Genomic DNA, 25541 nt, shown 5'->3' with positions numbered 1-25541 from the left:
GCAACGGGAGAGGCCATAACAGTGAGAGGCCCATGTACCGCAAAAAAAAATAAAAATAAAAAAAAAAAATTCTTAGAGTAGACTTTAAATTTGCTTTTAAATATAATCTTTCTTTACTATATTCATAGTACATATAAAGAGTATATACATAGTTTGATGATACTAAATTCCTTTTAAACTACTTCTAATTCAGTTTTACTGCTTTGTAGATTTTTGTGAAATGAGGTTTAAATTTAAAGGCACGAAAGGATAAACCAAAAAAATCTAGCTGCTTTGAATGCTGTCTAATTTGTTAAAAATATACTTAATAATCATTTGCTATTATCCCACAGTCACTTCAGTTATGTGAACTATGTTGTCTGTCATTTCTATTAACTTCTACATGCCTTTTGCAAGCAGTGTTGGCAAAGATAATTATTTTCAAGAATAAAAGTTGCATTTTGCCAAAGGGAATGGGATAAAACAGCGGAACATTTGCATTTTCTTCAAAATGCCAGTCATAAATTCTGGGTGGACTCTAATTTTGGTGGTTAAAGCTTGCCAGTCCTTTCTGGATGAGATGTATGATTGGAACTTACTTGTGTCCTTCTTTTAATTGAAGATGTGGAGACCAAAAGTTTTCCAATACTTTTTTTTCTTAATGATAATAGTAATGAGTATTTATTATGTAGCATAAGTGGTCCTATGGATGGCCACAACTTGTGCTAAATAAATTCAAATGAGGCCTAGCTTCACAGCAAATGTGGCATAACCCAAGCACAATTTAGTGTGAAATATCATTGAAATGGTATGCTATCATTGAACCTTAATTTCCTCTCAAACCTCAGTATCTCACAATATTTAAGTGCATGTATTCCAGAACCTCTTTACATGGGTTCAACTCCCAGCTCTACTATCTATTAGCCATGGAAGCCTGAGGAAGATACTTATCGTTTGTGCCTCAGTTTCCTTGTCTGTAAAGTGGGGAGATAATAGTAGCTAGCTCATAGAATTGTGATGAGGCTTAAAGGTAAAATATTTAAAATAGTACTTGCACAGGTAAACATTTATAATTGGTAGCTAACTTTTTCACAAGATACACATCTGTCTGCTCAATGTTAATGTTTTAGATTAACACTTCAATTATGTCTTGTACTTAATGAAGCTTTATCCTCTTTACTACCAGATTACTTTCATTTTCCTAAAAGCATTCTTTTGTTTTCTTGCCCCGGTTTGTTTATTTGGGGGGGTGAATATTTCTTCACAGTGACCATATGCTTTCCATGAGTGACTGTGCTGTCATCCTAACCAAACCAGGTCTCCTATTTTTGGTACCCAGGCAACCATCTTTGTTTATAGTGGCATTATTAACAGATGATGGTGCCAGGCAAAAATTTAATAAAAATGACGGGATATTTTGTTTGGTTCTAGTTTATCTAAAAAGTTAAATTTTAAAAAATTTATTGGTTATCATCATATCCAGAGTCTCACATATCTTTTGTTAACCTTAAAATGCCAGAAATCATAGTTAATGATGTCTATTAGGTGCATTAATAAAAAATAATCTTGAGGAAAACCTCTAATGGGATGATTACTTTTCCTTATTTTTTTCCTGTAATGTATAACATCTGAAAATAAAATAATGGCTGGCTCTTGGATTTTTATTTATTAACAACAGAAGAAAATGTATAGCACAGATTAATATTTTCAATAATTAATTAATTACAACAAACTATGAAAATATACAGCTGGTACCCTCTGACCAACATCTCCCTAATTCGTGCCTCCCTACCCCCAGCTCCTGTTATCCTCCATTCTACTCTCTGTTTCTGTAAATTCAGCTTTTTTAAGATTCTACATATAAGTGACATCATACAACTCTTTCTCTGTCTGACTTATCTTACTTAATGTAATGCCCTCAAGGTCCATCCATGTTGTCAAAAATAGCAGGCTTTTCTTCTTTCTCCTGGCTGAATAATATTCCATTGTACATATATGTGTGTGTGTATATATATATATATATATATATACACACACACATATATGTGTGTATACCATGTTTTCTTTATTCATTCATCTGTTGACTTATGTTGCTTTCATATTTTGACTATAGTGAATAATGCTGCAATAAACATGAGGGTGCAGATATCTTTTTTGATTTCCTGTTTTCATTTTTTTGGATATACGCCCAGAAGTGGAATTGCTGGATCATATGGTAGTTCTATTTTAAATTTTTGAGGAAATTTCATACTGTTTTCCATAGTGGTCAAAACAATTTACATTCCCACCAACAGTACAAAAGGCTTTTGGGTTTGTTTTATGTTTTTTGTTTTGTTTTGTTTTTACATCCTTGCCAATATTTTTAAATCTCTTCTCTCCTTCATAATAGTCGTTCTAACAGGTGTGAGGTGATATCTCATTATGGTTTTGATTTGCATTTCCCTGATACTTAGTGATGTCAAGCATCTTTTCATGTACCTGTTGACCATTTGCATGTTTTATCCGAAGAACTTCCTATTCAGTTCCTCTGCCCACTTTTTAGTTAGATTGGTTTTCTGTTACTGTATGAGTTGTATGAGTTTTGGGACTTTTAATTTGTCCCAAAGTTGCTAAAGCAAAAATCATGATAAAACTTTCTGCTTTCCTTTATAACCTCCCAACGCAAAACAAACAAACAAACAATAAAACCAAAACCAAAAAATTCTGTAGGAAAAAGATGGTTTTGTACATGGGAGGAAACAATATAAATTCAAAACTTACAGATAAGGGTTAGCTCTATCACTCAACTCTTTAAAAAGTTTATACGAATATCCAGTCAACACCAATAGCGTTATCTCCCTTCAAATGTTCCCTATATGGATTTCCAAGTAGACCACAGGGCTGTATACTGTCTTGGAATGTCCTCAGAAGGCTCCATCACTGAGCAGGTAACAGAGTAAACACCTCAGAGTCCTTTCTTTCAACTGGAAGAGGGGAAGACAGGGATAGAAGACACTATTCAAACTTCGTCTTCTTTCCTTGTGGCTTGTGGTCTCCTCCACCTCCTCGGAAGCCTCCTTTCCTCACTATAACTTGGTAGCACATTTAAAATCAGGAAATGTGATGCCTTCAGCATCATTCCTCTTCCTCAGGATTGCTTTGGCTATTTGAGGTCTTTTGTGGCTTCACACAAATTTAAGGGTTTTTTTCTATTTCTGTGGAAAATGCCATTGGAATTTTGATAGGGATTACATTGAATCTATAGATGGCTTTGTGTAGTATGAACATTTTATTAATATAAACTCTTCTGATCCATAAACAAGGGATATCTTTCCATTTGTATCTTATTCAGTTTCTTTCATCAAAGTCTTGTAGTTTTCATTGTACAAATCTTTCACTTCTTTAGTTAAATTTATTCCTAAGTGTTTTATGGCTTTTGATGCTATTGTGAATGGAATTGTTTTCTTTATTCCTTTTTCAGATATTTAGTTGTTGATGTATAAAAACACTACTGATTTCTGTATGTTGATTTTATAACCTGCAGCTTTACTGAATTCATAGATTAGTTCCAACAGTTTTTTGGTTGAGTCTTTAGAATTTTCTATATATAAGATCATTATCACCTGCGTAATGAATGGTGAGTTTAAATGTGTCATCCTTTTTGTTTTATTAACTTATATTGCAATGGAAAATAAAAGTAATTTGAGTAAAATTAATTAAGCAATTTCTTATATCAGCCAACAATTCCATTACTAGGGACTGATCTGGCATTTAAATATTAGGCTAAAGAATAGATGTCATTGTGAAAATGGAATAATCCACAGTAAATTTCAATATTGTGCTCTTAATGTCTTTAGTAGATCATGAAAGGAGTGTAAAAAAAGCAAAAATGCCTTTATCTTAATTTGTAGAAAATGGGAATCAATATAACTGACTTGATTTTGCATAAAGTTTCACCATCTAAATTTAAAATACTACTGTGATGGAAATTGAATCATTATCTACATCTGGGGTCAATTCTAGGAAAAATAGCAGTTGGCTGATTCAATATTTCATGTCTACTCCTATCTCCTCTGAGCATCCCATCCATGCCTGATTGTTTTTCTAGGGAGGATACATATTACAAGGAATAGAGCATGCTTTTTACAATCTAGAAAGACCTTAAAAATCCCAACTTTTGAGGGGGCTGATATGTAACTAACCTTGGGAAAGCTCCCCTGTGAAACTCCTCATCTGTAAAGTAGTGGCATGGATAAACTCTTAGGTTTGTTTTAATAAATAAATATTACAGAAATGTTATTCTGTGTGTGTGTTAGATATACAATAAATGTTAACATTTCTCTACCTTGGGTAATATTAAATTACCTACTGAACTTTTCATATTTCATGTAGTTATTTTTCCTCCAAATAAACACAGTTTGGATAGGTTTGATAGAGTCAGTATAGAAAAATAAAATTTTTTTAATATATAAGCTTTTTTCTTCACTATATTTATTAAATAGTCATGGTGGGTAGAAAAGATAAATCTATTTTATTTATGTTGTAGGAAAACACATATCTAGAGTTTCTGTAGATAACCTTTAAAAATACTATACTTTGTGCAGAAATTTGCTTTTATTTTTCTTTTCCCTAGATCGTTCCTATAATTTCAAAACTAAAATTTTATTTGAGTTTAATCCAAAATGTATCAAATCAATGACCAGTTAAAAGATTTATAATTAGATAATCATGTCAATTATATTTATTTCTATATTGGTCACTTCTGAAATAAATATTTCAGTCTTTTCCACCACACCTTTAAAATCCTTCCTTTACTGATGGCGAATCCTATAAACAGGAGTCATGAAATGGATAATCAATGAATTCCAAGTCTACAGGAGCCAGAGAAGTATAAGGAGAGGGGAAGGGAAAGAAAGGGGAGGAAAAAAGGGAGGGAAAGGAGGGAGAGAGGGGAAGAGAGAGGTCAAAGAAGAGACAGAGTGAGAAAAGGAGTGGGGGGCAAATACAGAGTGTGAGGCCATGTCCAGTAGTAAGTACTTGCTATCAAGCTTTACACCATATATTTTATTTTATTTTTAATTAATTCATTTAGTTAGTTAGTTTTGGCTGCGTTGGGTCTTCATTGCTGCGTGAGGACTTTCTGTAGTTGCGGCGAGTGGGGGCTACTCTTCGTTGCGGTGTGCGGGCTTCTCATTGTGGTGGCTTCTCTTGTTGTGGAGCACGGGCTCTAGGTGTGCAGCCTTCAGTAGTTGTGGCACGTGGGCTCAGCAGTTGTAACTCGCAGGCTCTAGAGCTTAGGCTCAGTAGTTGTGACGCATGGACTTCGTTGCTCCACGGCATGTAGGATCTTCCTGGACCAGGGCTCGAACCTGTGTCCCCTGCATTGGCAGGCGGATTCTTAACCACTGCACCATCATGGAAGTCCCTCATAATATATTTTGGAAAGCAATTTTTTGGTCTGATATTTGATAAAGACTCTGAAATCTAAGGCAATTGCAGATAGAGAATAAAAGTTCTCTGTAGTTTTCCTTTAACACCCAGACTTTATAGCAGGTCTCTAGTCAAGGAGTGTCCTCTCACAGAGACCTCCAAATATCCCACTAACCACAGCAACCTCACTCTCTCTGCCCAACTTCTCACAGTATTTGTTTCTCTACGCAGCATGGAACGTTGACTGAAACAACTATGTATGGATTTTGTTTTCTGTCTCCTGCTCTAGAAATTCCTATGGGTACAGGGGTTTTGTCATTCATTCTGCATTGCATTCCAATGCCTAGAATAGTGCTTGATACATAATAGGGACTTGGTAAAAATTCAGTGAATAAATGAGTATAAGAAAGTGACTTTAGCACAGTCCGGTGAAGAGGAAAACTAGGGTGAGACACAGAGCAGGGAATCATCCAAACTAAGAAGAGTAAAGAAGTAGCAAAGTTGCAGTCATTCCAGGAAACAAAACAAAACAAAACAAAACAAAACATCTCACCTTTATATTGAAATAGAAGCTTTACCAATTTCTAGAGAGGATGAATTATAAATTCATATCAGAACGACACCATTGGGTTTTTAAAATGTGTTTTGCTATTTGTAATTATGCTTAAAACACTATGGTAATTAACATATAGTTATTCATCTACAAAGTGGATCAGCCATTTCTTTTTTTTTCTTTTCCAGCTTTATTGAGATATAATTGACATACAGTATTGTGAGTTTAAGATGTACAACGTGTTGACTTGATACACACATATATTGCAAAATAATTACCACCATAGCATTAGTTAATGTTTACATCATATCATATAATTGCCATTCCCTTTTGTGGTGAGAATATTAAATTATATTACTAATTGCTGTCTTAGCAACTTTCAAGAACATAATACAGTATTATTAATTATGATCACTATGCTGTACATTAGATCCCCAGAACTTATTCAGCTTATAGCTGGAAGTTTGTATTCTGACCAACAATTACCCATTTTCCCCCACCTTCCATACCCTGGTAACCACCATTCAAGGCTCATATCTATTAGTTCAGCTTTTTTAGGTTCCACATATAAGTGATACCATGCAATATTTGCCTTTCTCAGTCAGCCATTTCTAATGAATGTATTCTGTTGTATTTATAAAGAGATGTATTAAATCACTCATTCAGACATTGCTTTAAATACATGTTTGAACTTGACCAAGACTTAACAACTGTAGCCATGCTGTTGGTGCCCAGAGCTGACAGATCTTTAAAACTGGTGCATTAGCAATACTTCCAATGGCGCAAACCAACACAGTGATAGTTTTGCCAGCTGATTGTGAATACCAACTTGATGGGTCACAGAAAAGGAGTCGTTACTATACCTTTCCCTTCATAACCACAAATTGTAACAGAAACTGATATCAGAGCCTTCTTTCAGAAGACAAAACAAAAGAGAAGAGAAACAGATCGTTGATCTTTCTTAAGCTCTAACTATGTGCCAGGCATGGATTTAAATCCTCAAAATAACCATATGTAATTCTTATTAAGGATGAGGAGATAGGTTTAGAAATTTTAAATGCTAATCCAGGTTCACATAGAGTGATGAATCTGGGATTTAAACCCAAATACCTTTGAAAGATGAGCTACAAAACTCACTCTTCACAATATACTTATCCAAAGTACATACACTTCATTTCAAATATTCCACAACTAATTCTGTAAGAGTAATCATTTCTACTGCATAATTCTCTTTCTCACCTCAAGTATATGGATGCCTATGTTTCTTCAAAGAACAAATCTACTTCAAAAAAACACTAGGTAAATTTTTAAAAGTCAAAACATAAATTCAAAATATTATTCCTTGTCAATAAGTTCATTGTAGAATCTGGCACTAAAATCAGTTCTAGATCAACTTTTCATACAGTTGATACAGAGACCTAAATAAAATTACTTCATTGAATAGAAAGTAATACAGAAAAGGGAATTTAAAGAATTATTTGCCTACATGAAGATTTTAAGTACATTATATATTTTCTAGTATAAGCACAATTTTAAACAGCATCAAGTAATCTACAGCTTCCCAATTGCAAGTTATTTCCCAAAATAAGCTTCTACTTTCTCAAAATAACAATAGTATTAATTATTGAATTGTTGTTTAAACTGAATGTCTTAACAAGACCAATATATCTCCATAAAATGGCATCTATTTCTCTGTATTTCCTTAAAATACATTTTTTTTAAAAGCTAGAAAATTTAGCAAGTAGAGAAAAGGTTCTTGACACTTGGGTGGTTCCCAGTCCTTAGTGACATAGTTCAGTGAAAAGACCACTAAAACAAGAAATTTTTTTTTAAAAAAAGGGGGAGGGTGGCTTCCTTTGTGGCGCAGTTGAGAGTCCGCCTGCCGATGCAGGGCACGCGGGTTCGTGCCCCGGTCCGGGAAGATCCCACGTGCCACGGAGCAGCTGGGCCCGTGAGCCATGGCCGCTGAGCCTGCGTGTCCGGAGCCTGTGCTCCGCAACGGGAGGGGCCACAACGGTGAGAGGCCCGCGTACCGCAAAAAAAAAAAAAAAAAATTGCTAAGAGCTAGATAATATATAAAAGCTAGATAATATATCTAGGAGATAAGTATATATATATATATATATATATATATATATACACATGTAACATATAAAACAGAAAATATAAGAAAGAAAAGAAGGAATGAATAGAAGGAATTTGGAAATCATGTTCCAAATAAGTATATTTTGGTTAATATAGAAGTAAAGTACTATCAGGTTTTAGAGTGTAGTATATACAAGGCAATTCTCTTATTTTTTAATGTATTGTATTAGAGCTGGAAGAAGCTTCAAAATAATTCCAGTAATGTTTTATCATCAGTTGTCCCTAAGTAAAACAAACTGTGTCATAAAACTTAATAAAGACAGCAAATAGAATTATGCACTTTAAGAAATTGAGTACAACCTTTGAGATAATTGAAAATACTACTGTACTTCCATTTCCAATCATAAACGCAATTGACTTTTTCAGTGCTTACTCTCAGGTTACCAAACCTTGCTATGCAACATGCTGAATAGAATCTACCACACACTGAATTACTTATTCAACCATGAGTAGATCTGGACTCTGGGGGTTTTGTATCCAGTATTTTACCACTACAGAGCCAAAACAGCAATAATAAATTGAGGTTTGACCTAATGTGGCAAAAATATAGGACGATATCAAATCTAGAACTGACTTGGGATGACCAGAAAAAAAAGATCTGATCATTCAGAAAACATGGTTTGACATATACTGTAGCACAGGTTTCAAGATTTGTCCTGTAATTCCACAATGAATTCACTAGCTTTTTAAGTACATTTTGTTCTGAAACTGCTGGATCATATGGCAGTTTTATTTTTAAGTTTTTGAGGAATCTTCATCTTGTTTTCCATAGAGGCTGCACAAATTTACAATCCAACCAACAGTGCATGAGTGTTCCCTTTTCTTCACATCCCTGCCAATACTTGTCTTTTCTTGTTTTTTTTGATGATAGCTATTCTGACTAGGTATGAGGTGATACATCAGTGTGGTTTTCCTTTGCATTTCCCTGATGATTAGTGATGTTGAGCATCTTTCCATATGCCTGTTGGCCATCTATATGTCTTCTCTGGAAAAATGTCTTTTCATGTTCTCAGCTCATTTTTTATCATCTTATTTGATTTTTTGATGTTGAATTGTATGAGTTCACCTGAAGAAAACAAAAATTTGAAAAGATATATGCACTCTGATGTTCATTGCAGCATTATATACAGTGGCCAGGATATAGAAACAACTTGAGTGACCACCAGTAGATGAATGGATAAAGAAGAAATGTTATTGCTTGGAAATATCATAGAATAATACTCAGCCATAAAAATAAAATCTTGCCATTTAAGACAAATGGGTGGATCTAGAGGATATTATGCTAAGTGAAATAAATCAGAAAGACAAATGCCATATGATCTCATTTATATGTGGAATTTAGAAAACAAAACAAACCAACAAACAAAACAACACAAAAGCAGACTCATAGAAGCAGAAAACAAATGGGTGCTTGCCAGAGGGGAGTGAGGTGGGGAGACGGGTGAAATAGGTGGAGGGGATTAAGAAGTACAAACCTCCAGTTCTAAAATAAATAACCCCCTGGGATGTAACATAGAGCATAAGGAATATGGTCGATAACAATGTAATAACTTTGTACAGAGACAGATGGTTACTAGACTTATCGTGGTGATCATTTCATAATGTAAGTGTCAAATCACCATACAATACAATTAAAACTAATATAATATTGTATGTCAACTATATTCCAATAAAAATAAATAAATAAATGTGTTACGTTCTAACCCTCTTTAAAACATCTGATTTTGAGTTTTAATTTCTAAATTTTAACTTCATTAATGAAGAAATACTAAACATCTGAATGCAGATATCCAGGGATTCTTATACATTCCATGTCTTCCATCCATGAGGCTTTTTGGTTTCCCCAGGTTCCATAAGTCATATATAATATGTGAGGGAAGTATGCAGATGCCAAACCTCTGTCTGCAGAGACAACTTTTTCAGGAGATGGAAACAGAGACAGAGCGTGCTAAAGATTTCCAGGCCTGGAAGTCCAAGGAGCTGGGTTGAAATTCGACCTCTGTAGAATTGAAACCACGGGGTAATATTTAAAAGGAAAATGTGGGCTTTAAATAACATTTCACATGCTGACTATAGAACATGGAAACAACTTCTGGGTGTCCAGGACATCTGAAGTCTTTAGCAAACGGTAACTCACAAATCAAGTCAGACATGGGACCAAGAATAAAAAAATGACACTGCATCGTTATGGAAGGGGGTGAATTTTTCTTAAGTCTTTAATCTCTTGGAATTAGGTTTATTTTTTTAAGTTTTATAAACATACACACCATAAGCACAAGATATTACTTAGGTTTTTTTTTTCCTCCAAAGTGAGGTATTTTTATGTTTCAAGGACATAAATAAGAGATTTCTTTAAAAAAACTTTTAAAACTCATGTTCCGAATAAATACATTTTGCTTCATATAGAAGTAAAGAACTATCAGGTTTTAGAGTGTGGTGTATACAAGGCAACTCTCTTATATTCAGCCTTATTTTAACTCACCTCCCTCATTATTCTGTTCCACTTGTAAAGACCAAATTTCACAGCTCCAGTAAATTTAATTGTGCTGCCAAAAGCACAACTCCTCTACTCTTCTATTAAATTCTATTTGTTTTTAAAGATATAGAAAATTAGAGCTGAAAGCAACCATAAAATCATCCATATAAATGTTTTATCATCCTTTTACCTAAGTGCTACCAGCACAGATGAATAATAGAGCAGGAAAAAAATCTAAAGAGTTCATTAAAAAGTTGATCAAAAATAACATTGATTTTCCTTTTGCTTTGCTCACTGGTGCTGCACATTTGTTGGAGAGTTGAACCTCTTTCTTGCTGAGTCTCTGGCTCAGTGAGGAAGGTGAATGCAAAGTCTCAGAACTAGAATGCCTCCACATTCCTACTTGGCCTCTTGATTCACTGGTCATTGCCCTAAAGCAACCAATCTCAGTATTGTATGGGGCTCACCCGTTAGAGAATCTGCTGCAGACAGCCTTACTGCCATCTGTAGGCGAGATGCAGCAGCTTCACCCTGGGCTCTTGATGTCTCACCAAACCTCCTCAGTTACCTGGCTTTTCTCTGTTTTAATTACAACCCCCTAGCCCTGGGACTCTGATTAATCCAAAGGAAATGATCATGGAATGTTATGCACTGAATGCTTGTGTCCCCCCAAAATGCATATGTTGAAGCCCTAACTCCCCCCCACCCCTGCACTGTGATGACACATGGAAATCTGGCCTTTGGGAGGTAATTAGTTTAGATGAGGTTATGATGGTGGGGCCCCAATGACGAGATTGGTGCCCTTACAAGAAGAGGAAGAGAGACCAGATCTCTATATATATATCTCTATCTCTGTCTCTATCTATCTCTCTACCAAAAGAAACACTGCAGGAAGGGCCATTTGTAAGCCAGAAAGAGAGCTCTCACCAGAAATGAAATCTGCCAGCACCTTGATCTTGGACTTCCCAGCCTCCATAACTGTAAGAAATATATGTCTCATTGTTTAAGCCACTTGGTATGTTACATTTTGTTCTAGCAGCCTGAACTAAGACAGAATAGGCCTAGTGCCAGACGAGAGCACTTTCCTTCATCCAGCTTGGACACCCTAAATGTCTCTTTCAGTCAATGCCTTGAATACTCAGGGAATGACCCTTATTCTCCCGAGGACTATTAGGTGGGGGCTGGCTGTCATTATCCACATGCCCAGCCCATTACTCTTCCTAACCAAACCCCTCTAATCAGGAATGATAGACATGAGTGTTTATATGATACACAAACCAAGAAGATGAAAATAAGTCATAAGTTGCTACTTCTGTTAGTACGGAGTATAACAGAATCATGGAGCTATAAAGCTGAGCTGTAGCTTGGAGATCACCTCTGCTGCAACACCTTTATTCCATAACAGAAGAAAGTAAATCTCAAAAAATTGATAGCTTGCCTAAATTCACGTCATCAGGGTAGAAATAGGCACAGGAATAATACTCTGTCAATCTGTTTCGTTCAGTTCATTTTATGCTTTAAACAATATTTTTTATTTTAGAAAATGTCAATAAAAAGGATTAGTTCAATTTTTTCAATTGCACACACATGCCTACACCCTGGTCTGTTTCCTAAGGGTTTGGAAGCATTGATGTCACCTTGCGTGCTTAATATTTTGCCATATGCTGCGATTACAGCATGACAAATCAAAGCCATAATAGTAACCATAGCTTCTTGCTCTTCCAGTTTAAGTTGTCATCTCCTAAACCAAAAGTCTTCCATACCAATTGAAGCAAAAATCATGGCAGACATGTTTATTATGCGTTTGGGGATGGAGAGACAAACAAGGCAAGTCATGCCTTAAGCAAAATATAGCCCATTTGGAGAGACTCACAGCTGCACAAAGTCTGTCAGAAGGAAATATACGGGGATCATCTCTAAGGTGCTATAATCAGAAACCAAAGTCTCACAATGGAACAAAAGATGTAGGACCATTTCTTTGGGGAAGAATCAAGGAAGATTTCATGCCAGAGGTTTCAAATGGTCATTAGAATTTAGGGAAAAAGAAGCAGAAGAAGGCATAAGAAAATAAAAGAAATGCTCTGAGAAGGAAGTGCCTTGAGGTGGTCAGTGACAGGACTTTTTCCAGTGAGCACTGACCAGGTCAGCGTTGCAGAGGGTAATGGAGAATGGGTGAGGTGGTAGTCAGATCGAGAGTTGGGAAGGCAGGTCAGAGCCAGCCAGATCATGGAGGGCTTATAATTGCATGCTAAGAAGTTCATTTTAATTTAGTAAACAGGAGAGCCGAGAAAAATGATTCTTAGCAGAGAATCGATCAGGTCTCCATTAATTACAAAATGACAACAACAAAAGCAAACAAATAATAATAACAATAAGCGATTTGCTGATGATCTCCCTGCTCTTTGTTTACACATTCATAATCTGAGTAATCCAGTTTATCACCAGTTATCGGGGAAGCCTTATCACCAGAGTTATCCTCTCATTGTGATCTGTTTAATCTTTTCAGAATCTGCTGATGTCTTCACTTGTTGGCTGCCAAGATTCTGGCTCGGGCTTCAGTCCTCACTTAATAGCTCCTTGGCCGTCCTTCTCCATTCATCCATCACATGCTTTAAGTCCGTCCAAATTTCTGCAGTACATCTCACTTTTTCCATTTCTTGTAGTGCTCATGTTACAATGGTCTCTTGTACACCTGAAAATTAGATTCAAGTAATTTCTGGTTCTGATGTTTCGAACACTTTATGCCTTTGTGCTTACAGAGTGCCCTTCAAGGCCCTGATTGGGCCCTTCTTGTTGAGACTGGATTTAAGGAGTTTTCACCATTAAGGTTCAGCCTGATCAAGAAGAACAAGGATCATCTTGGACGTATCTGTGAAGCTGAGATAAAGAATGTCAGAGTGTTCATTAATCTGCTATATTACTCCTAAAATTGACCTCTATATTACCTGCCTCCTGTCCCTATAAACATTTCTCATGAATTTTAAGCCACCTTTTCTAATTATTTAGTGTTCTAGTGGTAGCTTCTAAAAATAGCAAAATGCTTTAATTTCATGAAAAGATAACATTTAAGTGAAATGTGCAAGTCTCTGTTTTGATCAAGAAATTCTTATTTCCATAGATAAATTCCTCTTGAAACTCACCTGTTACTTCTCTCTCTTTTTTTTTCTCTCTCTCTCTCTCGCTGTCTCCCTCTCTCTGCCCACATACTTCCCTTCCTATTTTTCATCTCTAAGCATTTATCCCAAATGGCTTCCTCAGCAATTCTACATTCAATAGTTTCAAAGATCAGAGGACATTCCTTAGAGAAATATGCCCATTTTAAAGATGAAAATACTGAGATAAAGGTAAAATGTCTTTTAGTTTTGTTTGTCAAGAAACAAACCTACTATAGAAACTCAAACCTATAGAAACTCAAAGCTCTCAATCCTTAGTCTACTGAGAAAGTTATAGCCCTGACTTATAAATTAGTTTGAAAGAGATCATGATTCTTTCTCCTGTCTTGGAAATAATCTTGGTTTCTGGCTAAGAAATCAGTTACATCATATCAATTAACTCAAGGACAGAAAAACTTGTCTAAAACTTGGCTGGTCCAGCACTTAGAAAAAACCTAGTTTTGGCTCAAAGCACCTCTTCTGCAAATGAACTAGCCTCAGTAGCCACTGCAAAATCCTATCATTTGCTTAAATATTCTTGTACTAAATTCTCCAGTTAGTAAGTGTTACTTAGGCATGACATAAGTTAGTTTTGGTACTGAGAGAAATATTTTCATTCAGTTTAGAAAATAATTTCAGTTTGTATATAGAATGCTATTACATAAAATTGATCATTTTTTCACTGTAATTTATTTTCATTTTTATGCAGCTTTTTAAATACTTTTTTATTATAAATTTTCTGAACATTATAAAAATAACTCTCAAGAACATTGTTACTCTGCATTAAAATTATCTGTCATTCATTTTTTATGGAAATTGTCTGAATTTTTGACATTACCTTTACTGATAAATAATCGTGTAAATTATCATGCACAAGAATAATAAAAATGATTTATTATTTATGAAGTAAATTGGAGGTAACTTGATTTATGGAAAGAGGTCTGGCTTTGGAACAAGGCAGACTGAAGCTTGGCCACATGCTATATCTAGGGTTTAGACAAATTACTTCACATCTCTTTACATGAAATATGGGCTACTGATTACAATAATGTTGTAAAAATATATTATGAATGTAGTAGAAATTTCCCAGCTCAGGGATGGCTTATATTATGTGTTCAAAAATATTAATTCTCTTTCTTCTTTCCCAGAATATAAGAATATTGCACCATTGTAGTGATGTTTTTCATTTGACCCTTATGATTTCACTAGAAGTGACCATTTTTAATTTCAATAGTTTAATAAAGTGTTTGCCAAATTAATGAGGGAAGAATGAATCCATTTACTTCTTTCTAATTGCAAAAGCATTTTTCCAATAGATATCTAAAAAAAGAAATGTTGTAAATTATACTATATTTTCCTTGGCCAACTACTACAACATTTTATGGGGATGTAATCCTGCAGATTTTACTTAACTTAAAACAAAAACTCCAGGTTGTTTTTCTTATTAAGCCAGAAGAAGCTGTTGCCTGATTACATGTCTAGCATTTACTTGAATGAACGTTAATGAGCTCATGTTTTTCTGAAGTATCTTATGTCATGTTTCAGATCCATCTCAAGGACTCACCAGAAATGAAGATTTAATGTTAAACCTAAAGCTAAACATCAAGGTAACTTAGTAAAGATAGACAAATTTTAAAGGAGGTTAAAAGGGGAAAACAGAAGAGGAAAAAATGTAGACTGAGGAGATCAAGAGAAAAGTGAAATGAGTCAGAAGAAAATTAGTTAAATATTGAACGTTTAGTTGTCTCACAAAATTAGAGATAGAGGTAATCCAAGCTCTGACTATGTTAATGTAAATGTACCTATGACTGTAATCCAGGTATGTCATTTCAAGAACCCAACATAAACCTTTTTTTAAAAACATGTGAACCAGAAAGGTCTGTGTTTTTTTGTTTTTTAATTTGTTCATATTCGGACACATCCTGAGATAAATTTTAAACATCAAAGACTTTCTTTACCTAAAAATCACTCAAAGCAATAGAAGATTCAGTGGAGACAGGAAGGTCTAACATATTGGAGAAGGCATTATACATGTTCTTTAAAAAAAATGCATACGTGTAATTTGTGATCAGATTTAAATTTTAGGTATAAATTCCAAGTCAATTACTTATTATCTCAACACATTTTATCCCAGATCTATAAAAAATTTTACTTCCTCACTAGACTGCCAACTCTTTGAGACAGAAACCATTATATTTATTTTGCTTTTCCGGGAGAACTGAATACAGTACTTAGCATAAACTAGTTAGTCCATTTATCGTTAATTAAGGAACCACAATTAACGTGATGTGTCCACAATGACTGCAGTGCCATTCTCTTCTTGGGGGCCTTAAAACCCTGCAGTAGTTAAGACCAGCACACTCAGAAATCATGACATGAGTATGCCAGGCAGAAAAATATTTTAAATATACTTACCTCAGTTGCTTCATTTGCCTTATAGGAAATCATAAACACAAATATAGAAAATGGTAAATCTTAGAGGGAATGGAATAACCTGGCATACACATTTTACTACTGAGGCCCATCACCCTCTTTCTTTTATTCCACTTAGCTTTAACTTTTCTTTTCCTTTATTCTACATTTTGTTTCCATACTTTGTGCTTCCATACTTTTTACTTCATTATCCTTTCCTGAATAAAGACTGGTAAAAGTTGGGGGAAAATAAAGAAAATAGACATGTTTTAATGCTACATTAGCTATTATTTGTAAAAGCATATATGTAAGTTTTGCTATAAATGCATTGAAGTCTTTGTAGGTACTTTTATAATATAATTATTCACTGGACTGAATATGTACTGAGTCTTGACTATGTGCAAATCAGAGTCCCATATGTACAGCAGAGTATTATGAGCACTTATAATGGAGTAACGATTAAAGATGGGAAGGCAAAATCCACTAGAGGAGCCATCAAAAAAAAAGCCCTTGAATCTATTTCTTTAACAAACTTACAAAAGGTTAGTGTTTTGCCATGACTTTGGCTGTATAACAAAGTAAAAAAAATGGTTTATCTCTCTGTTTACCAATGTTTCATCTTGAACTTAAAAAAATTCCTATTTATAAATTTACTCTCAAAATTATTACTTGGTTGTTTGGATAATCTTGAAAATGTTGGATGAACTAGAGAAAAAGTTGAAATCAGATGCATGTTGGACTAAGCAACTTAAAATGTTTTCCAAACATTTTTGGTTCTATAAAATCTAAATTTATTTTCTCAGAAAACATCAAATGCTTGGTTATACTGAAAAAACATGAAGTCATTTTCCAATCTCTTTCATTTAATTCCTACTGCTTTTTAAGAACTACTTACTATACTGAGAGACTGAGTTTCTTTACTGAAACTAATGTTTTCTTTAACACAGTAAGAAGAAACTTGAAAACATAGTAGGTATAGGTGGCTCTTAATGTTAAGTTTTAATTGGTTTGACATTTATGACATTGTTTTTGGTAAGTCAGTAGAAATCTGTTTAATTTCCTTGAAGATCTCTTGGATAAGCAAAAGTAATTCTAGGTAAAAGTGTCATTCAAATGAACGCGTCTCAAAAATGTAATGAAGAAAATGGTACCATTATGGAATGGTAAAAATACTATCTTCTCCTCTGATAGGTCAGGTTTATCTATGATCAAAAGGAATCAAGTTAGAGGGAAAAAAAGTCTTTTATACACATAAATACCTTACACTCAGAAAACTCAGGTACAGATAGTAATACTAAAACTGGTTTTATGGTAATTATAAATTTTCTTTACATTTCTATGAATGAATTGTATAGTCATCACTACTTCATTCTTTCAGAAAATATTTATTGAGAAAATTCTATGTGTCAAGCATCATTCTGAGTTCTAGAACCACAGTGTTGATGAGCAAGACAGGGTTTCTACTTTTGTGGATTTGACATTACAGTGGGAGACAGCAGGTCATAAATACAGTAATTTCAGAAGAAAATAAACAGTTGATGGAATACATGATGATGGGAGGAAGTACATTTATATAAGGCAGTCAGAAGAGCTCTTCTGTAATGAAGATGTGGTGGCTGAGCTGAGACTTGAAGGAGTCAGTCATGGAAGGATTTGGAAGCAGAATTCCCGGAGGAAGGAACAGGTATGAAAGGCATTTAGCAGGAATGATCTCGGGGGTACCCTCATGGTAGATTAAAGGTGGCAAATTCTTAGACGCTTTTTTTCCCATTGCAAGGTGGCAACTTTTCTCCCTCTCCTTGAATTTAGGCAGGCTTCCAACTGCTTTGACCCAAAGAGTGTTAGAAGTGAGGCTTTATTTATTCCAGGCCAGTCTCTCAGAGAACTGGCTGCTTCCACCTGGTTTCTCAGAGCCCTTAGCAGATAGGTAGCTCTAGCAACCCTCCTGGAGAGACCCCAGGAAGAGGACATGACTAAAAGCAGGGGCAGATGGAGAGGGGTCCTGCTGAGTGCAGCCTTCCTGGCTACTCATTCATGGCTCCAGACACATGACAGAAACTATTTTTGACCTCTCCAGGCCAGCAGCCATTTGAATGCACCATGAAGAGGAGAAGCATCACCCAGCCAAGCTCTACTGAAATTCCTGACTCACAAACATGTGAGAAATGATAAGATCGTTGTTGTTTTAAGCCACTAAATTTTGGAGAAGTTTGTTATGCAGTGAAGAGTAACTGGAACATTTTCTAGAGCAGAAAAAGACCAATATGGTAGGTGCATAATGCATCAAGGAGCTTGTGATCTGGAAGGGGACCAGACATTTTATTCTGGGTTCCCTTGAATGACAAAATTGGGGAGGGAGTGAGATTCTTACCTAACATACATCTTTAAAAGTACATCTCTGCTACTTTTCAGAAAATAGATTTTAGAGAGGTAAGAGTATAAGCAGGAAGAACAGTTTTTTAAGAAAAGTATTCTAGTCATGTGATTATTCCATTTAATTCTCCCAACACCTGAGATAGCAACTTGTATTATCTTTATTTTACAAACAATCAGATTGAGGAACATAAAGATTAAATAATTTGCCCAGTTTTGCACAGATAATAAAAGATGGAAGTATAATTGAAAGTCAGGCCGATTCTAAATCATTTGGGGTAATTGAATCACTAAACCAGGGGTTCTCAGAGAGTGGTCCCTGGAACAGCAGCACAAGCCATCACCTGGAAATTTGTTATAAATGCAAATTCTTAGACCCCACTCCAGACCTACCAAATCAGAAACTCTGAGAGTGAGACCCAGCACTCTGTGTTTTGACAAATGTTCAGGTGATTCTGACACAAGGTCAAAACCATCTCTGAGACCCAGAAAAGGTAGAGGACTCCGAATTGAGCTGAAAGGGTACTTCTGCATTTGAGGTCTGACTGAGAACAAGGAACCAGCGTAGGCAAATGAAAAGGAGCAGTCAGTGGAGTAGAAAGGAATTGGGAGACTCTGATGTCAGTCAAGGCAAGAAAACGTTTCAAGAAGGAGAGGCGGTTCCATTTTGTCAAAGGTCGCTGAACGATCAAGTAAGAGGAGGACACAGCACAACCAGTGGACTTGTCAGGATAGGTAGAAGCCATTGGTTACCTTGAAATGGGTTATTTTTTGGAGCGGTGAAGAAAGCTTGATTGGAATAGAATAATGAAAGAATAGAGAGGGAAGAAAGAGAAAATAAAAGAGTAATCAACTTTTTGAGAAGTTTTTCTATTAAGTATAGAGATATGGGATGAGAGAAGGATTTTAAATGTGTGGGGTTTTTCTTAGATAAAAGATATTAAGGCTTTTTTATATGCCATTAGAAACCATCCAATGTAGGCTAAATTGAAGTTGAAAAAGAGAGCAAGACACAATTATTACATGAGTAAAGTTCTTGAGTAGACAAGGGTAGGGTCTTTGTCCTCAGTAAGATCACAGACTCTTCTTAACAAGAGGTGAAGCAAAGAATCTTGGAACAGATGAAGGCTGGTCTGAAGATGTGCTGGTGAGGTGAGGTAGGTCTTGTTAGTGAGTTTACAGCTTATCAGTGGTATCTGGTCTGAGGTCATATGTCAGAGTTGGGAGTGTTGTGAAGAAGAAAAGGTATAGAATAGCTTTCTTAGAATGTGGGGATGGAAATTTAGTAGAAGAATGGAGAGCTATTAGCCAAAGCTGGAGACCATCTGGGATTTGTGTTCATTAATTTAATATGAGAACATTGAGGTTTTTTCCCCAGGGAGCTATGTCTAAATCTGAGGCCTTACATATAATAAAGTGAAACAGGAAAAAGACTGTTTACAAGAAAATGATTATAGTAGTGGACCGTGGAGCCAAGGACTTCACTGTGAGTAAGGAGGAAATCAAACAATAAAGAGGATGCTGTACAGTGAAAAGGAGAATCAAAGTGATGGGGTTCAAAGAGGGGTTGGAGAATTGTGGGTGTAGGAGTACTGGAACAGAGAAGAAAAAACCTGACTCTGTATCAGATCTATTCCTTTAGCTCTAACCCTGTGCTGTGTTGCCTGTGCTTAGTCACTCTGGCTCTGCACCTTCTGTAAAAGAATGTTATCTCTAGCCTGAAATATGCATGATAGCCCATTCTCAAGGCTCTGACTGTTAAAGGTATAACATTTTTCCATTCATATAGACATAAAAGTTGCAAAACTGGAAATAACAGTAGTCTTGCTGGAGGTTTATAGGACCATTGTGACCAGATCTACATGGACAGCTGCAAGAACAAAGGATTCCAGCACCAAGAAGTTTGCAGCAACCAGCCATAGCCCCTCCCTTTTTAAGTATAAAAGAAGTCCAGATTCTAACTTGGGTAAGATGGTTCTTTGGGACAATAGTCCACCCTCTTCTCAGTCTGCTGGCTTTCTGAATAAAGTCACTATTTCTTGACCCAATAACTCATCTTTAGATTTAGTGGCCTGTTGTGCAGTGAGCAGTACAAGCTTGGACTCAGTAACGGTACAATTTAAGTAAGCCAGATGGATAGAGGGGAGTAACCAGAGATCAAGATCCTGACACAGATTTTGGAGTTTACATAGTCATTACTAATGCAGAGTTACAGAAAAGACCTTGGGAGTGGGGTGCTGAGGTGGGGTGGGAGAAAAAAACACCACTGGAGTGAGGAAGTTAAGTGTGGAGTGAACAAAATATCAAATAGACCATAAAGGAGGAAGCCAACAGCAAGAATGATGACATAAGCAGTGATAAAAAGAATATCAATAAGGCTGGTATTAGAGTGTGTGTGTGTGTGTACTCATGTATAAATATAAAACAGATGTTTTATCTTTCTTTCCAGAATGTAAGTTTCTTGAAGGTAAGGTCCATGGTTAATTTTGGTCTTGCCTGTTATGCTGTCTACTGTGTCATATTTAGGATATAAATATATTAAAAATATATATAAATATCCCTCTAATGTGATTTGGATAAATGAATCAATTGCTAGCAATTTAAGAAAACTAGCCAGCAAGATAACATGAAAACATGGAAACAAAAAGCAAAATGTTAAAGAACTGCTTTTAAGAATTGCCATAGTTCCCAAAACTTCCAGTAAGGTCAAGTTTCTGTAAGTTTAGTCATTTTCAGGATAACCAGACATGCCAGTTTTTCTGATTTATGTTTACTTTCCTAAAGTCTTATCTGATTAAGAATTTGCTCCAGATTAAAAAAAAAATTAACCAGATTTGATTATTAACATTTACATTAAAATAAGCTTTCATGGGTTTGATGCTACTCCACTTGATAGTTCTAATTTCTGCCAAGGTACTTCTTACCTATTTGTGTCTGAGACACACATGAAGTATGCAGAGATTTTACAGATCTTTCTTTTTAAAGTTTACACCGAAGGTAATATTTTGCAGTAATAATACAAATATAAATTTTGGGGGAGCAGAGCAAAATGGTACAAATACCATTCTTTTACTAAGAAACACAAACATCAGAAATACACCTAGAATTGATTGTGGCACATACACAATTCACAGTTGTGCTCAAACAAGACTCTGTCAATTTAAATGGAAACTGTAGTCAAAATTTACATTTCTATATACTTTAACAGAGCAACTATTACCTCAAAATTCTGTTACAAAGCAGGTGTTGAATACAAAAAAAAAATTTGTTTAACACGTCAAAGAGTACTTTTTTACTTTCTGTTACTTGCTACCAATCAGATTTTTAAATGTTTGGAACTTTAAAGAATTATTCTGTAAGTCAACATAGCTTACAATTCAGGTGAAACGTTTTACAAATGAGTCCTTTATATTTCTACTGTGTTCAAAATTAGCTGGAAATCTCTAAATAAATTATTCCAAAAATGAAGTACCCAAAAAATAATATTTAAAGATTTTAGTGAATTGCTTTTCTAGGAAATCAAGCTTGCAATTGAGAAGACATCAAAATTTATCACTTTAAAGCACAGGAGGAATTGAATCAATTAAATGATGACAATTCAAAAGTACACAAAATTTAATTCTGAAATTTTATAATTTCTCTTTGGAGAAATGTTTTGATACAGTTCCCATATTCCACAGGATACAAGTATATGCTTATGATTTTGCAGCATCTGAATTTGGCAAAAGTCAAAAGGATTATAAATAGAGACATTTACTTTGATTTTCTTATAAAAATATTTGCTGAGGTACCTAAATAAAAGCTTAAAATAAAAAACAGTATCAGTATTTGGACTGAAATATTTACATATTTCAATTAAATAGTTGGAAATGAAAATAGCCAATATTTAGCAAGAATTTGCTCTGAACTTTCCAGGTAACTTAATATCTGTAGAGAAAATATTTTCTCAATTAAGGTTATACAGAGAAATGTCTAAAATAAAAAAGCTTTCAAGATTTATTAACTTTATTAAATATAACTTTGAGCAAGATTACATGCAATTTCATGAATAAAAGGTAATAAGCCTATGTAGTATAAAAATACATTCATTGGGAAAATACCAGTGACATGATATTAGAGATAGATATGGGTTTTTTAAAACATTGATTAAAGTTCTTGAATAAATACTCTACTTATGCAATTTTTAAAATTAAAATAAGCAATATGAATAATTGTTTTAAATTGTTTTTATGTATAAAATATTACTTTTTTTTTTTTTTTTTGTGGTACGCAGGCCTCTCACTGTTGTGGCCTCTCCTGTTGGGGAGCACAGGCTCCAGACGCGCAGGCTCGGCGGCCATGGCTCACGGGCCCAGCCGCTCCGCGGCACGTGGGATCTTCCCGGACCGGGGCACAAACCCGTGTCCCCTGCATCGGCAGGTGGACTCTCAGCCACTGCGCCACCAGGGAAGCCCAAAATATTACTTTTTAAAAGAATTTTGTTTTCAAGCAATTTTTGAAAAGAACTGTTTTATTGGTCCACAAATATAATAAAAAACAATTTGTTAATAAATAAATATCTCAGGGCTTCCCTGGTGGCGCAGTGGTTGAGAGTCCGCCTGCCGATACAGGGGACACGGGTTCGTGCCCCGGTCCGGGAAGATCCCACATGCCGCGGAGTGGCTGGGCCCGTGAGCCATGGCCACTGAGCCTGCGCGTCCAGAGCCTGTGCTCCGCAACGGGAGAGGCCACAACAGTGAGAGTCCCGCGTACCGCAAAAAAAAATAATAAATAAATAAATATCTCAAAAGCTTATGTATTTTAAATTATTTTAGCATCCCTCTCAAAAATGCTCTGGCTTTATGGTAAATTATATGATTGACATAGTCATAGTGTTTTTTAGAATTACTCTGTTACTCCATTTTATTCATAATCAATTCTTGAGCAATTTTCTGAAATTCAAGTAAATGTCTACTATAGGTGTTTTGTATTGATACTAGAGCCCCAGAAAATTTCCGGGCTGAGAGAGATAATGGAGACCTTGTAGACGAAATTCCACATTTTAGTGGTAAGAAGCAAAAACCTGAGGTCCTAACTGTTCAACCCAAGTGCGTACCTCTAATTGGTAGCAGAGTCGGGTCTGGGCATTCCACTCTCCTAAAGATGATGAGTGGTCTTTCCCATACACCAGGCTTCAGGTACAAGCTTTCTACTCAAATAACCCTACAAAGGGATGGTCATTTCTAACTAAAATGAATTATATTTTGCTATTATGCTCTTTTAATTTGCAAGTGTATAAGTCAAGATTACATGTTTCTATCAACTTATTTCTTACTAAGAATTTTTCCATGTATTGTCCTGATAAAAACAATTGAATATGTAGTTTTCTGAGTTTGTTTTTATATTTTTTTTGGTTTGGATCATTCTGAATTTTTAAAATTTTACAATGAGACGAAAACAACAATTGAGGGTCTTGGTATTCAATTTGTGGTCTAAATGCTGACATTAGGGAATGAGTTTTTCTTATTTATCTGAAGACTGCTATTATGATGCAATTTCCTTTTCACAAAGTTTAGAAAATATGACCAACTCAAGCTTTTATTGATTTATAGAGGATGGAATCATATTTGTATTTCAAGAGAAAAAATAACCACCAAGATAAAAAGCAAGTTGTCTCCAGTTGCATTACATTCTCATTAATTATGGGTGAGAATTTAAAAATCAACGTGCTCCCATTTTCTGCTAGAAAAATCTACTTAAGATATTTCTGAATTTCTCTCTCAGGTTCTGAGAAAAAACACACTAGCAGGCTTTATGCATTCGTTGATGGGAACTGACACTATCTGGCTATTCTTTCACTGATTGATTGACACTTTTCACTTTGGAAAGAATGAAATGTCAGTTTCAAAGCAAAGATGAAAAGCTTCTCTCAGACTATGTGTTTACAACAATCATTATCAGTATTACTCTTGAAAAATGATGCAGAGAAAGTGTCAAAACAAAAAGATCTTTTCCTTGTGTAGCACTAATGGAAAAATTGAATGCAATAGTAAAAATTATATATTTATAATCCTTATTATTCAAGAATCCCATATTTGCAAATTCACCTCCTCCTCTCTAAAATTTATTTGTAATGGCAAAATCCGTACACTTGGCTCTTCTGCCAAAACATTTTTGTGTTTTTGTTGGTGATTTTGTTGTTTAAAATGGACACCAAGATCAGTGCTGAAGTGCTGTCTAGTGTTCCTAAGTGCAGAAAGACTGTGATGTATGTACCTTATGAGAACAATATGTGTGTCGGCAAACTTCACTCAAGGCATGAGTTTTAATGTCATTCAGTGTAAATGAACCAATATCATATTTCATAAGGTGTCTAAACAGAAAAACACATTAAAAAGTTACATATTGATCAGTTGACAAAAGATGTAACCAGAAGCTCATGGGACCCTAACCCTGTATTTCCCCTAGGAGCAATGGTTGGTTCAGGATTCACTAATTCCATGTCCACAGCAATTCCAGAGAATGTAACCACTGGGAATAATGAGAGTCAAATATACATACACATATATACACAAACACAAGCGTATATATAAAACACAACCTCTAACTTGGCATATGAAATCTAAGAGATACTATTCATGGTATAATCTCATCTGACTGTACTCTCTACCTTTAGACTTCCATTCAGGGCTGTTCTGAGATCATTTCAGGGAATAGAGAGCTTCAGGAAGAGTCGTTTTCTTCCCTTCGTCCTTTCCCCTCTAGGTTCTTGAGAATACAAGTAAAGAACTTTCCATAAACACAACCCCCAGGATCTGATCCCCATCTTGTTTTTGAAGGAGGTCAGAGGATGGCCCTCACAAAGACTCCTGCTTCTCAGGGAGGCCACCAAGCAGATTCCCCAAGACCCAGGAAACCCATCATACACCCTCATCATAGTCATGAACATGTCAAATCCTCTCAATGTTTTCAAAAAAGAGGATACAACCTCAGCACTGTTTGTTTTCAAATGGAAAGCATAATTCTCCAAATTCAAATTGTAAGGTGTTGGCTCCAGCACGAC

This window comes from Monodon monoceros, unplaced genomic scaffold, assembly GCF_005190385.1.
Source record: "Monodon monoceros isolate NGI ecotype Baffin Bay Population unplaced genomic scaffold, NGI_Narwhal_1 Super_Scaffold_15, whole genome shotgun sequence".
Lineage (NCBI taxonomy): Eukaryota > Metazoa > Chordata > Mammalia > Artiodactyla > Monodontidae > Monodon > Monodon monoceros.
This window is presented reverse-complemented; position numbering follows the sequence as displayed.